At 41.6% G+C, this 12,599-nt stretch overlaps 1 long non-coding RNA gene across 1 annotated transcript; it reads left to right on the forward strand.

The window, feature by feature from the left end:
* Window positions 1–4,545: 4,545 nt before the first annotated feature.
* LOC309533951 lies at window positions 4,546–6,818 on the forward strand. Its single transcript, XR_014220564.1, has 3 exons — window positions 4,546–4,918; window positions 5,470–5,721; window positions 6,725–6,818. It is a non-coding gene; the product is annotated as an uncharacterized lncRNA (long non-coding RNA).
* The last annotated feature ends 5,781 nt before the right edge of the window (window positions 6,819–12,599 follow it).

Consider the following 12,599-nt stretch of genomic DNA (forward strand, 5'->3'; position numbering starts at 1 on the left):
CAAGTGGAAATCTCTGCACTGATGTAATGAGTTAGATACCACCCATTGTTGATCTTCCTAGTGTCTTATGTGTATATTGTGATATATAAACTACATGCAGATTGGGATCACCAACCATTTGGGAAAACCAATGGAACTGTTGTGGGCAATGTTGATGATGGAAGTTGTAGCCCAACAGATTCGCCACCCCTGCTCTACTACTTTGCCTCAAATAAGAGCTTCATCAATAGATACCTTGGTCCCTCAGTACTTTCATATATCTACTGCTAGAATAAAAGATCTTGCCTGCCAATGCTCTTCCAAAAAAGCAGCCTGCAAAAGTAGTGTCTCCAAAGGGAATATTAAAAGTGCATTTAAGTGAACTCTGCTCCTCTAGTAAAATTCAACAAAATCCAGCTGCTGGATCAAAATGCTGAGAAATATTTCATACCACCTATGCTACCCAAAATTTATTCCCTGGGATCAGGGGAAAGTATTTCCTTTTAATACATTTGTCCAACTCCTTAGGAGCAAAACACAACTGTAGCATCTTATGGTACTATTATTATTATTATTATTATTATTAGTAGTAGTATTATTGCTAGTGAGTGCATCTATTCTGAAGGTTCCTCTCTCTCGTTAGTTATTTTCTGGAACTCCAAAAAGCTCAATTTACTTAATCTACATTAACATATATTTCAGATGCCTTTAAGGCTTACCAATTAAAAATGAAAACAAACATAATTAATTAATAAAAGCTGATGATTATAACTACAGCAAGCTAATATGTTATTTACTTATAAAAATATATTCGTAAAAATATCAAAGTGATTTACAACAATTATGCATAAAACCATACAATAAAAAATGCATAAAGTTTAAAAACAGACATCAATTAATCATTCTCGAAAGACATATTCTTCTTAATTGCCTGCAGAAACCTGACAGAATAGAAAAGTTTTCAGCCGGCATTTAAAAGTTGAAATAGAAGTCGCCTGATGAATCTCTGTTGGCAGAGAATTCCACAATACTGGGGCAATGACATTATAAAAGCTCAGGTTCTTGTTGTCCATTGAGCCTCGCCAGCTCAGAGAATGGCCAGCGATGCTCCTACAGATTATCTCAGTGATCAAAATGAGATATACGAGTTCAGGTACCCTGGACCTGCATTGCTCAGGGCTACGTTGCTCAAGGACTTGGAAGTGGCTTGGTAGTAGATGTGCAGCTGGTGGAAATGTTTTAACAATGATGTCATATGTTGTCCACCCCCCTCAGCAGTCTGACTGCTGCATCCTGCACCAGCTGGAGCATCTGAACCAGAACTAGGTAGAGCACATGGCAGGAATCAAGCCTTGATGCAACCAGTTCAGAGACTACCATGGTCAGGCTATCCCTCGTTTAATTTTGTTACAAAACCCATCAAACCCTTCTGGTTCTTATCATGTATTTTGTGTGTTTCTGGTTGCATACCCTAGCAGCATTTTTCCACTGACTGTGTAGACTTCCTTGATATGCTGGCCTACTGCTTAATACTAATACTACTACTACTACTAATAATAATACGCTGCCTATCTGACTGGGTTGCCACAGCCACTCTGAGTGGTTTCCAACATATGTAAAAACACTACACCTTAAAAAGCTTCCCTATACAGGGCTGCCTTCACATGTCTTCTAAAGTTTATATAGTTACTCATCTCCTTGACACCTGACAGGAGGGCGTTCCTCTGCTTGGTTCCCTGTAACCCCACTTATTACAGTGAGGGAACCACCAGAAGGCCCTCAGAGGAGGACCTCAGTGTCCAGGCTGAATGGTGGGCGTGGAGATGCTCCTTCAGGTATACAGGACCAAGGCTGTTTAGGACTTTAAAGGTCAGCACCAACACTTTGAATTGTGCTTGCTGTCTGCTTGCTGTCTTTGTTGCATTCTGCTCCATCAGATGTAATGACATCTCTCTCTCTCTCTCTCTCTCTCTCTCTCTCTCTCTCTCTCCCCTCTCTCTCTCTTAAGAATCCTGCTGATTATCTCAAATTCCTAGCATATTCTGACTTCATTGTCTAAACTGAGTACCATATTTTCTAGAAACCGAATTATTCCTTTCCTTTTTACTTCCCACCCTCCTTCTTCCCTTTCTCTTTCTTTTCCTTGCCTTTCCTCCCTTTCCTTTCTTCATTTTTACCCCTTCCTTCCTTCGATCTCCAATTTCAATCACAAGCTCGTCTGTTATGATGAAGTTCTGGCTTACCAGTTTCAAGCCTGTTTAAAATCTTTCAAGTTACTTGCCTCGTATCTGTGTCCTCTTGTGAAACTTGGTATCTCTCAAATGTTTCCCTTTCCTTTGGTATGTAAAACTCTGCACACTTCTGCATAAGAGTATCCTGGCAGACCCTCTCATCCAGTCTCGGCTGCATGCTATTAAAAACATCAACTGCTTTGGTCTCTGCATTATTCAGGAATATAGCTGCCTTCTGCTCATCTTCTTTTTTTATTATAACTGTGTGTGTATCAAAACTTCATTCAAATGTTTCTCAAAATTCTGCAGCACTACAAACCACAGCATTCAGTTCTTTAGAGGCTTTCAGATGTACTTTCTCTGCAACTCCCCCCTTCTCTCTTTGAATTAAGCTCCACCTACCCTTTGGCACCTAATTCCTGGTAGTATGTGAGGTTCTGCTTTCATAGAATCATAAAACTGTAGACCTGGATGGTATCCCAAGGGTCATCTAGTCTAACAGGCACAACAGGCAATACAGGCACAACAACAAAAATCCCTAGCAGATGTTTGGTTCAGGTTGATTAAAGTTAGGGGCATGAAATGGTTTGATTCAAAGTAGACCAACATGGTCTGCTCAAAACCAGCCTGCCCTTCAAGTTCTGTTGATTAGAATCAGTGCTGTGAGGTAACACAAGGAGACAACTGACTTTTCCCCATCCAAAGAACTCACAAAATGAGAGTTAACTCTGTTTAGAGTCAGCAAGCCAAGAGGGGTGGTGATGTTGCCTACCAGATCTGAGGGAGGTTTTCCTCCATGTTAGGTGTATGTCTCTTTGCTATGGATTATTGAATTACTGAATTACTAAGAAAGATAAAACGTTTTGCTTTGTTATTTCCCATATTATGTGCGGGTTTTGTTCAGTTTGCCCAGTAAAGTATTATCAGTTTCTTTTCTCATTAGATTCTGTCTGCATTATTTAAGTGATTCTGCTAACACCTTCTTCCCCAACCCGCCCTGCAATCTTCAACTATGTAAAATTAAAGGCATGTACATTAGCGCTGTTGACTGAATTAATGTTATGGAATTACTCAACGTATGTCTAAGCAGTCTGATCGAGATGAAAGGAGTTTCTGTCCATCCAGCAATTCGTCTCCTGGACTTTTATAAATTCCATTCAGTCAAATTACAAGTCTTCCTTATCATTGGCAGATCATTCTTTTTTTAGAAAGCAGCCTCAGGTTACATGCATATTGGATTACTGCACATCAAAGAGATTAAAATAAGTGTGTTAAAAAGATAAGCCCCCCCCCCCATCCTTTTCCATGGTACTTGCAAGGAATTACATTAAAAATACCCTGCACAGAAGACAGAAAAAAAGGATTCAAAGCTACAAATTGGAAGGAGCCATGCATGGACAACTGCAGACTGGCTGAAAGATCTCTGGTGACAGTTTATGCTCCTGTTTTTGTGTTTTACTTTAATGGGTTTTTATGGCATTGTGCAGAAAGGGAAATGTAAGCATATAAGAAAAGAAACCAGCAAGACATTACCTACCGAGTCTCGTTTTCTTGTTGTTTTGATGAAAAACTACACATTTCCTCTGCAGCCTACATATTCTCATAAGGCTTTCTTTGACAGTCTCTGTTACAGATGTGCAGGCCTCCTGCTGGCTGCTTAAAAAGGGGTCAAGGCTTTCTGCGCATCAAGACGGAAGGCTCAAAAAAAGGACACTCACAACGCCACTGCTACCTTCCCAGGGTGTTTCTGAGTCGGGAATGAACAGGTCATTGAGCGATCACAAATGGGTTTTGTAACCCTCCCCCCCCCCCGGGAAAATCTGGATTAAAATGAGGGGGAACTATGAGGCAGTGTTTTGACAGTGCTAACACCATGTGGATGCTGCAGAAAAGTGCATGCGTGAGAAGCACCCACCCCATAATAAACGCCCAGTAGCAGAGATTTAGGATCAGAGTTTCCCTTCTCCTAGATGGTGTCAGGGTGCTGTCAGCGGCTCCCAGCTGGTTGCCCAGGAAATTATAAAGACAAGGAGAAGTTTCTTAGTCCTTTATTTCAAACCTTACAGAGAGAGGCTATAGAGACCAGCCTCTTGGATAATGGCATTGTCCTGACTGAATCTCCACCGCCTGGCCTCTCTCACTTCCCCATCGTCATCATCATCATCACCTCCTCTACAGGTGCTGCTAGGTGCCCTCTGTCTTTGAGCTTTTGCTCTCCTACTTCTAAGGCTTGCCAAGTTCTGGGAGATGATGGGTCTGGAATGCTTTCTAGTGATAACATGTCAGCCAGCTGCTGTTCTGACTCTGCCTGTTCCTCCTCTCCCATTATTTCCCCCCTCATCTGCCTCTGAGCTGTGACCTCCCGCAAACCACTGTTGTCCATTTATACTGTCTTCCTCTTCCTCCTCCCTGGAAGGGTCAGGATGAGGAGGTGGTCTCCACCATTCTTCCTCCTCTGCCCAGTCCCTGACAGATGGGCTACCTTCCCAGGTGGGTGAGCCCCATCTGCCCCTCGTTTCCCTCTACAGCACGTGCAGAAACCGCCTTCTTGACCATTGGACCCACTCTTGGTCTTGTCTGCTCAATCCACCGGAGCCTGTCTTTGCGTGCTGAGGAAGTCCCTAACTCAATGAGGGTTTAGCCAGCCAGTCGAATCCATTCCCAGGGTGTGGCCACTGTCGCATGCTGACAGCTTCTAGGAGTCACAGGTGAGAGCTGAGTGCAGGATGGGGAACCAAGGTGGTCAAACTATCCCAGAAGGAGCACAATGTGTCCCCTTCACCAGAGGTACTACCCCTCCCCCAACACCCCCTCTCCACGAATACTGGCAGTATTCCTCTGAATAACTTTGTGGCGTTCATACAGAACTCCCAGTTGTTTCACGGATTATTGACCCATACACCACTAATCCACTGCTACCAACAAGGTCCTCCCCAGTAAATCACTTAGCCTCAATCAGTTTCTCAAGTTAACAAAGAAGAGTGTAGTTTATTGCAGACACAAATAAACTTTAACTGCATTCAAAACGTTGTTACTCTTTACCTTCTTAGTCTTATTTTTATCCTGTCTCTAACTCTTCTACCTCCCCTCACAAAAGAACCAACTGCGCTGTCTCTCTAATTCCAACTGTCTCCCAACTGCCTTTTCCCAACCAACCAACCCACCCAAACCTTGGGCTAAGCCCTTTTATAAACTGGTAGGCTCCGCCTCTGGCTTTTCTATTGGTCTACCTATTAACTCTTTCTATCCCCCTGTACAGACATTTTAAAAAAGAACGGGCAAATGCCACAACCAGAGATTGGAGACAGTCACCATGGGGGACAACCACCATCACATACACTCTGGTTTTGAACTCCTCGAAAGAATTGCTGGCCTGCTCTTGGAAAGATAATGTTAAGGCCATCTGCATATTTGTCGGCGCTTGCACTGGAGAACATTTCAGTGGGTGTTTACGTGATCTGGGGCCACTGAGCTCATCCTCGTTCCACTTTGTTTGAGGCTTCCCCTGCATGTAAGTGGGAATGTCTGCAGCGACTGCTATAAAAAGTGTGTGTGTGTGTGTGTGTGTGTGTGGTTAACCTAAACATATCTGTGTGTCCCAGTTTGGCATGGAAAAGGATGCTTTTATTAGAGCTGTCATTCATGGGCTTCAAAATTGGCTTCAGACTGAGCCCCATTAATTTTCAAAGCCGAATCACGAGAGGTAGGGAGAGAGGTGGAAGAGCAGGCGTAACAAAGGACAGGGACTTGCCTTGATGTGCCCAGGCTGATCTGAAGAGGGGGTGAGGTGGTGAAGGAAGCCATTTCATTACTTGCACTTGTGTGTGTGTGTGTGTGTGTTTTTTAAAATATTTTAAGTGTCAGATTTAACCCTACTATTAGGCAACCTCTCTTCATCCCCCGTCTGCATTACAGGAGAATTCATGTCAAGCCTTCGAAAGAGCTACAATATGTTTATTTGTCTGAGGTTTTTGTCGGAATGTTTTTTCTCCCCTTAGTCGGAGTTGATATGCAAATGAGTGTCATGATTTCTCTTTTCTTTCTCCAATTAAGGGTAGAATAATTATAAGAGGAAAACCAGGTGTTACAGTCACGCTTGTTGCCCATGCAGTTATAGGTCTTTGCAAAATAGGGGGACTTTTGGTTGTGAGGCAAGTGAGCTTGCCAATCAAATCCCACTTCGATAAATGATTAAGTATGCAGAAATGTTTTAAGTCTCTACTGTTGCATATTTATCTAGGGCAGCACTGGGGGGGGGGGGGAGAAGAGGGAGAGGTTATTCTGTTTAAAGGGGATTTTTAAATTTTCTTTTTTGTATTATTCTTTTCAAATGTTTGTCCCTGCCTCGTTCCAAGGGTTGAGAATTGTTAGAGCACATCCATCACTCATATTTTCTTCATCACAATCTTTTGGGGTGGGCCAAAGTCAACCTATGACCTTCAAAAAAAAAACTGATTAGGGATTATTTCATTTCACTTTTAATCTGTATACTATCTTTCTATATTACTATACAGAAGCTGGTTTACAAGCTGAAGAAACAGCAAAGATCACACATTTTACAACAATCTGATCCAATATGAGAATGTCAAAATAAAAAGATAACTTTAAAATAAACAACTTATGTCAAATAAAGTAATATTCAATAACCCAGTAGAGCCGAATAGTACACAATAAAATTAAATATCAGCAAATAATAATTAAGCAGAAATTCACTCTTAACAATTACCATAAATAATTTCTAAACTATAATCAATAAAAATAACAGCATAAAATAACACAATACAAATTGAGAAGCAAAGAGACACAACTTATAAAACTATTAAAAAATATATATCCCTGAACTCCTCTTAATATGTCTACATTGTGAGCAGAAAGTCTTCCAAGGTCACTATAACGGCTTCCTGGACCAATGAAACCTTCTTTTTAGAAACCGACATGGTCAAAAATGCATGATTATCCTTGTTATGTGAGGAGTTATTAATCTTTTCATTAAGTGTTTCTTGAAACTCTGAATCATGTTATGCTAAATGAATGCACTGGGAAGGGAGAGGGAGGGGAGCTCTGAAAAGCACCTGTGTTTTATTACAGAGCCAAGGCACACCATACCCCTAATGAAGCTATTTGCATTCGGAAGGTCTTCTGGCATTTAGTAGAAATGAAGAGGTGTGCCAAATGTAGAGTCTCTGCTACTGTAGAAAAAAAAACTGCACAGTCCATTTTATGACTATCATCTGGGCTGGCTTTAATGCATGGTAGGCACATCTGCTACCAAAGCTCACTGGACTTCAATCACATTGACCATGTGCTCTTGAAGATGGTGACAGAAGAACTGCTGCATCTGTAACTGCACAAAGATCTACAAGCACTGCACCATCTCTCTGACTGCTGTCGTAGTGATACTCTTACCCCTCTATAAATCTCCTACCCTCCAACATTTCTCTGATGAAAATAGGGACATATCATCATCAACATCATCAACATCATCAACTGTGGTTTTTTTCTGGGAGTACGCAGGGGTACACATACCCCTAAACATTTTGTGAATCTAAGTTTGGCCTCATTGAGTGGCAATATTTCCATATGAGTAGGAAAATGAAAGTACCCCTAAACATTTTTTTAAGGGGAAAAAAAGGACTGATTATTATTATTATTATTATTATTATTATTATTATTATTATTAAATTTATACCTTGCCCATCAGACTGGATTGCCCAGCCACTCTGGGCAGCTTCTAACATATATCAAAATATAATAAAACATTTTAAAAAAAACTTTTTAAAAAACCCTTCCCTATACAGGGCTCCATACCCTGCAACATTTCTCCTATGAAAATAGGGACATCCTAAGGAAAAGCGGGATATTCCAGGATCAAATCAGAAACCGGGATGGCTTCTGTAAATCCAGGACTGTCCCTGGAAAATAGGGACACTTGGAGAGTCTGTAAATCTTTCTTAGGGATCTGTAATTTCTCTTCGGGGCATTGAGAGGAAGTTTGTTTATGACCAGTTTGAAGGACCGGTGTGATAGTAGAATAAAATAATCTGATGGGGAGATTGTCCACCCACTGTCCCAGCATGGGAGAATACTGTTCCTTTGCTGAATAGCTTTAGCACGTACTCATATAAAGTATAGATGAAAGTCAGACATGAGATATGTAGGTCTTGGTGTAGGATTATTGATGATTCAAGAGCTACAAACGGTCCACAGTTCACAATCAGCTACCCATTAGAGTGCCAAGTTCTGCAGTAAAGAAATTATGTCATTTGTCTAGACTCTTAAAGATTCCACATGGAAAGTACAAAACCTCTCCTGGTTTGAGGAGAATTCTGTCATTATAACTGTCTTCTCCGGGGTGGGTGTGTTGAGGATGGAATGTCTCCCCATTGGATTATTTCATTCCACTACAATGCCAGTGTACCAGCATTGATATCTGCTTCTGGGTTCAGATGATAAGTAAGAGGATTTTTCTCAACATGAGAAAGAACTTCCTGATAGCACAAGCTGTTTAGCTGTGGAAAAAAATGTCTCAGAAGGTGGTTGTCTCTCTCCTTCCTTAGAGGTTTTTAAGCATACACTGCATGGCCACCTATCAGGGATGATGTAACAGTAGATTTCCTCCACTGGCAGGAAATTGGACCAGAAAACCTTTGAGATCCCTCTATGATTCTTACCTAGATAATTATCTCATGTCAGATACAGGTTGGATTTGATCATTTGTACAATCATAGTGATGTATGGAAGTGAGATGGTGATGTATGGAAGTGAGAGCTGGACCATCAAGAAGGCAGATCGCCAAAGAATTGATGCTTTTGAATTATGGTGCTGGAGGAGACTCTTGAGAGTCCATGGACTGCAAGAAGATCAAACCTATCCATTCTGAAGGAAATCAGCCCTGAGTGCTCACTGGAAGGACAGATCCTGAAGCTGAGACGCCAATACTTTGGCCACCCCACGAGAAGAGAAGACTCCCTGGAAAAGACCCTGATGCTGGGAAAGACGGAGGGCACAAGGAGAAGGGGATAACAGAGGACGAGATGGTTGGGCAGTGGCGTAGCGTGGGGGGTGCAGGGGGGGCGGCCGCACCGGGCGCAACATCTGGGGGTTAGGGTTAGGGGGCGCAAATTACTTGCCTTGCCCCGGGTGCTGACAACCCACGCTACGCCACTGTGGTTGGGCAGTGTTCTCGAAGCTACCAGCATGAGTTTGACCAAGTTTTTGGAGGCAGTGGAAGACAGGAGTGCCTGGCGTGCTCTGGTCCATAGGGTCACGAAGAGTCGGACACAACTAAACAACTAAACAACAACAAGCATAGAAAAAGATGTAATGATTGTTGAGGAAAGTCAAGAAGATGGTGTTGTCATGTCTGAATTTTTATTTTTATTTTTTTAAAATATGGGTTCCCATCAGCCTATATCATTACAGGGAACTACTTCCAGTTTCCTTTTTCCAGGTGCTGTGAAACCGCAATGAGACACAGGAGCTATAGAGAGCAGAGAATTGTCAAGGGACCTCAAATATGCTTGGGTTCTGAGGTATTCTAGGACTGAGAAGGGATTCTTAACACAGGCCTCTGTGGTGCCTTCCAATTCTAGAATTATCAAAGGAACAACCAGCTCTCTGTGAAAGGAAATACTTGATACTTGCATCAGCTTTAATTTAGGGCATATGTTATGCATACACATTTCAAAAGAAGGAATTGGAACGCTTGTTCTGAAATGGATTTCATTTGGTTTTTCATTTTGGCTAGTCCTCTGCAGTACTGAGTGCCAGGGGGAATAGCTGGAGATAGAGAATTATATGGTAAATTATATGCTTGTTTAGTGCAGCAGTAAAATGAAATATGACAACAGGAAAACCTACAAATGCCAGCTGGTGATAGGAAGAAAATAAGAGCAGAAAAAGTTTTTTATTCTTGTAAAACTTGCCCGACCCAAGTGAACTTGGTGGTGGTGAACCAGAGACACTGCAGTTTGACTTTACCATCAGAAATACTTCACTCAAAAAATGACCCTTAAATATATGATCTTAACAATGTTTATCCTCGTGTCACTCATAATGTGGGTATGGTCAGCTGAATTACAACTTATTACTAAACTGAAAACTATGGAGAGACCTGGTCTTAACAGAGATATTGGATTCTTGTCTCATTACATATGCTAAAGCTATTTTTGGTCATCTGCATACTTACCTTTTTCTGAAGAGATATATTCCTCACAGCATATGAACTTGCAATGGTTCACAGTTTTGGGAAAATACTGCTCTATAACGATAAACCTCTCTGTTTGAAGGTTGCCTTGATCTTGTCTGGATTCATATTTGCCTTTGAGACAAATGATTCCTCACCAAATACATGTGAATCTCATATACAACTTATTCTGATCAAGGACTTGTGAAGAAGTGCTGCTACTTTCTTGAGTTTGAGATTGGAGTTATTAAAACAGCGGGCATCTATATTGTTATACGCCAGCGATATGTATTTATTCTGAGAGGCACTGCTGTGTAATGGTTTGACTGCTAGACAAGGAGGAAGAACCATATTCAAAAGTTTGAGTTTGGATGAGCTTGGGCCAGTCACTCTCTCTCAGCCTATCCCACCTCACAGGGTGGTTGTGAGGATTAAAATGTGTGTGCATGTATTGGAGGGGGAACCTTGTACGCAACCTTGAACTCCTTGGTGGAAAAGTAGAATAGTTATAACAACAACTGACATTTTTACCACAACCACAGGTAATAATTACCTTGTGTAATTTCCATTCTTGGCAGAGGAACCAAAAATGTCAAAATTTACATTTGCAAGAGGCAGTTCCACGATTATTAAAAATAAGGCTGTGGGGTGTTTTTTCCCCCTCCTTTGTTTTTAAATTCAGGTGGTTTCTGCAATAAGGAAGATGATTAAACTCTCATGCCCTTGGAGTTCTGCATCGGCTGGGGAGGATGAAATAGCAAAAGCACAGTCAGCCAGGAAACTCAGTCAAGGTGGCACATTTAGTGATCTGTTCATATTGCAGCTCTGATAGAAGTCAAATGCATCCCAGGATAATGCATCCCAGCACGGCAGAAGAGATGGGTGAGCTCTGCTGAAACTGGAGATAAACATTAAACAGCAAAGCCCAATTCTTTGCTAATGTGCTGCAGGGAGTCAATAAACCCAACACATTCAGGACCCCAGAGTCACAGAGATGCAAATGAGAGGAGAATCAAGGTTTGCCAATTTTATTGAAAATATGAATAGATTTGCAAATAAGTTTGAAAGCTGAACGCGACAACTGTCTCTATATTTTCTCTGAGCAAGGCTATAATAATTCATACAAAAACAGCCTCATTTTCTAAGCCTCAGGTTTTCCTCATTATCACTGTCTATTAATTATTTGAGAGACCAAATAATTTGCTGAGAGGCCAGATCAATCTGGCTACTCCCTCAACTGTCATCTGCAACAGTCATTCCATTAGGTTATAGGAAAGTGAGAGATGGGATTGGAGGGCCTCTCCATTGCCTCTTCGGAAATATCAGCAATTCTTGGTTCTACCTCTCCTAATTCTTCAAAGTAGTATTTTTGGCACTGTTAATGAGCACTTACTCATTTGCATTGGCCTCACTCACTTTCAAAGGTCCTCATTGGCCCTCAGATATTTTGCGTACATGATCGCATGTGATTTCCTGTATAACTAATTGTAGAAGGAAGGAATGCGAGACAGGGGGAGGATTTCACCAAAGAAGCAGTAGCCGAGATAAACTATAGCAGAGAACAGGAGGACATTTGAATATTGTCACAGTCTAACTGTATACCAGAAGAAATGTCCTCCACCAATTCACTAGCCACAACCACGCACTGAACTGACAATATTCAGCACAGTTTTGCTTAAGCTACCTTAAGGATCACGTTACCTTGCACAAAAACACTTGGGAACTAATATCTTCCTCAGATATGCTTCTCTGCATCTCAGCCTCTTTGCTGAATGTAGGCCGCTGACTGTAGGCCACTTTCGGCAATGGTACCCTGGTTATAAAATGTTCTCCCAGGGACTCTCTCCTGGCACTAGGTTTGATGGCTTCCTGGCACCATGTTTCATTTCATGCTGAGGCTGCGTACTGTTCTGCTTTTTTCATAAGACCCGCATCCTCTGAGTTAAACATCATCGAACTCTGACCCATCCCCAAACTCTTCCCATATCCCACCAAAAAGCTTGACAGGTCATGACCTTGCTCAGTCAATCTTCACCAGACTCCACTTCCTGACTCCATCCCTTGACTTCCCTCTGACTTTGCACATGGATGAGCTATTATTAAAGCCACAAATTGTTGGCATTATATTGGAAACTTTCCTTATAATAAAGTTTCTCACCAAATCACAACCAGCATATTCCATTAACTGTTAAGTTTTGTAATTC

The sequence above is a fragment of the Podarcis vaucheri genome (assembly GCF_965113315.1).
Source record: "Podarcis vaucheri genome assembly, chromosome: 6".
Classification (NCBI taxonomy): Eukaryota; Metazoa; Chordata; class Lepidosauria; order Squamata; family Lacertidae; genus Podarcis; species Podarcis vaucheri.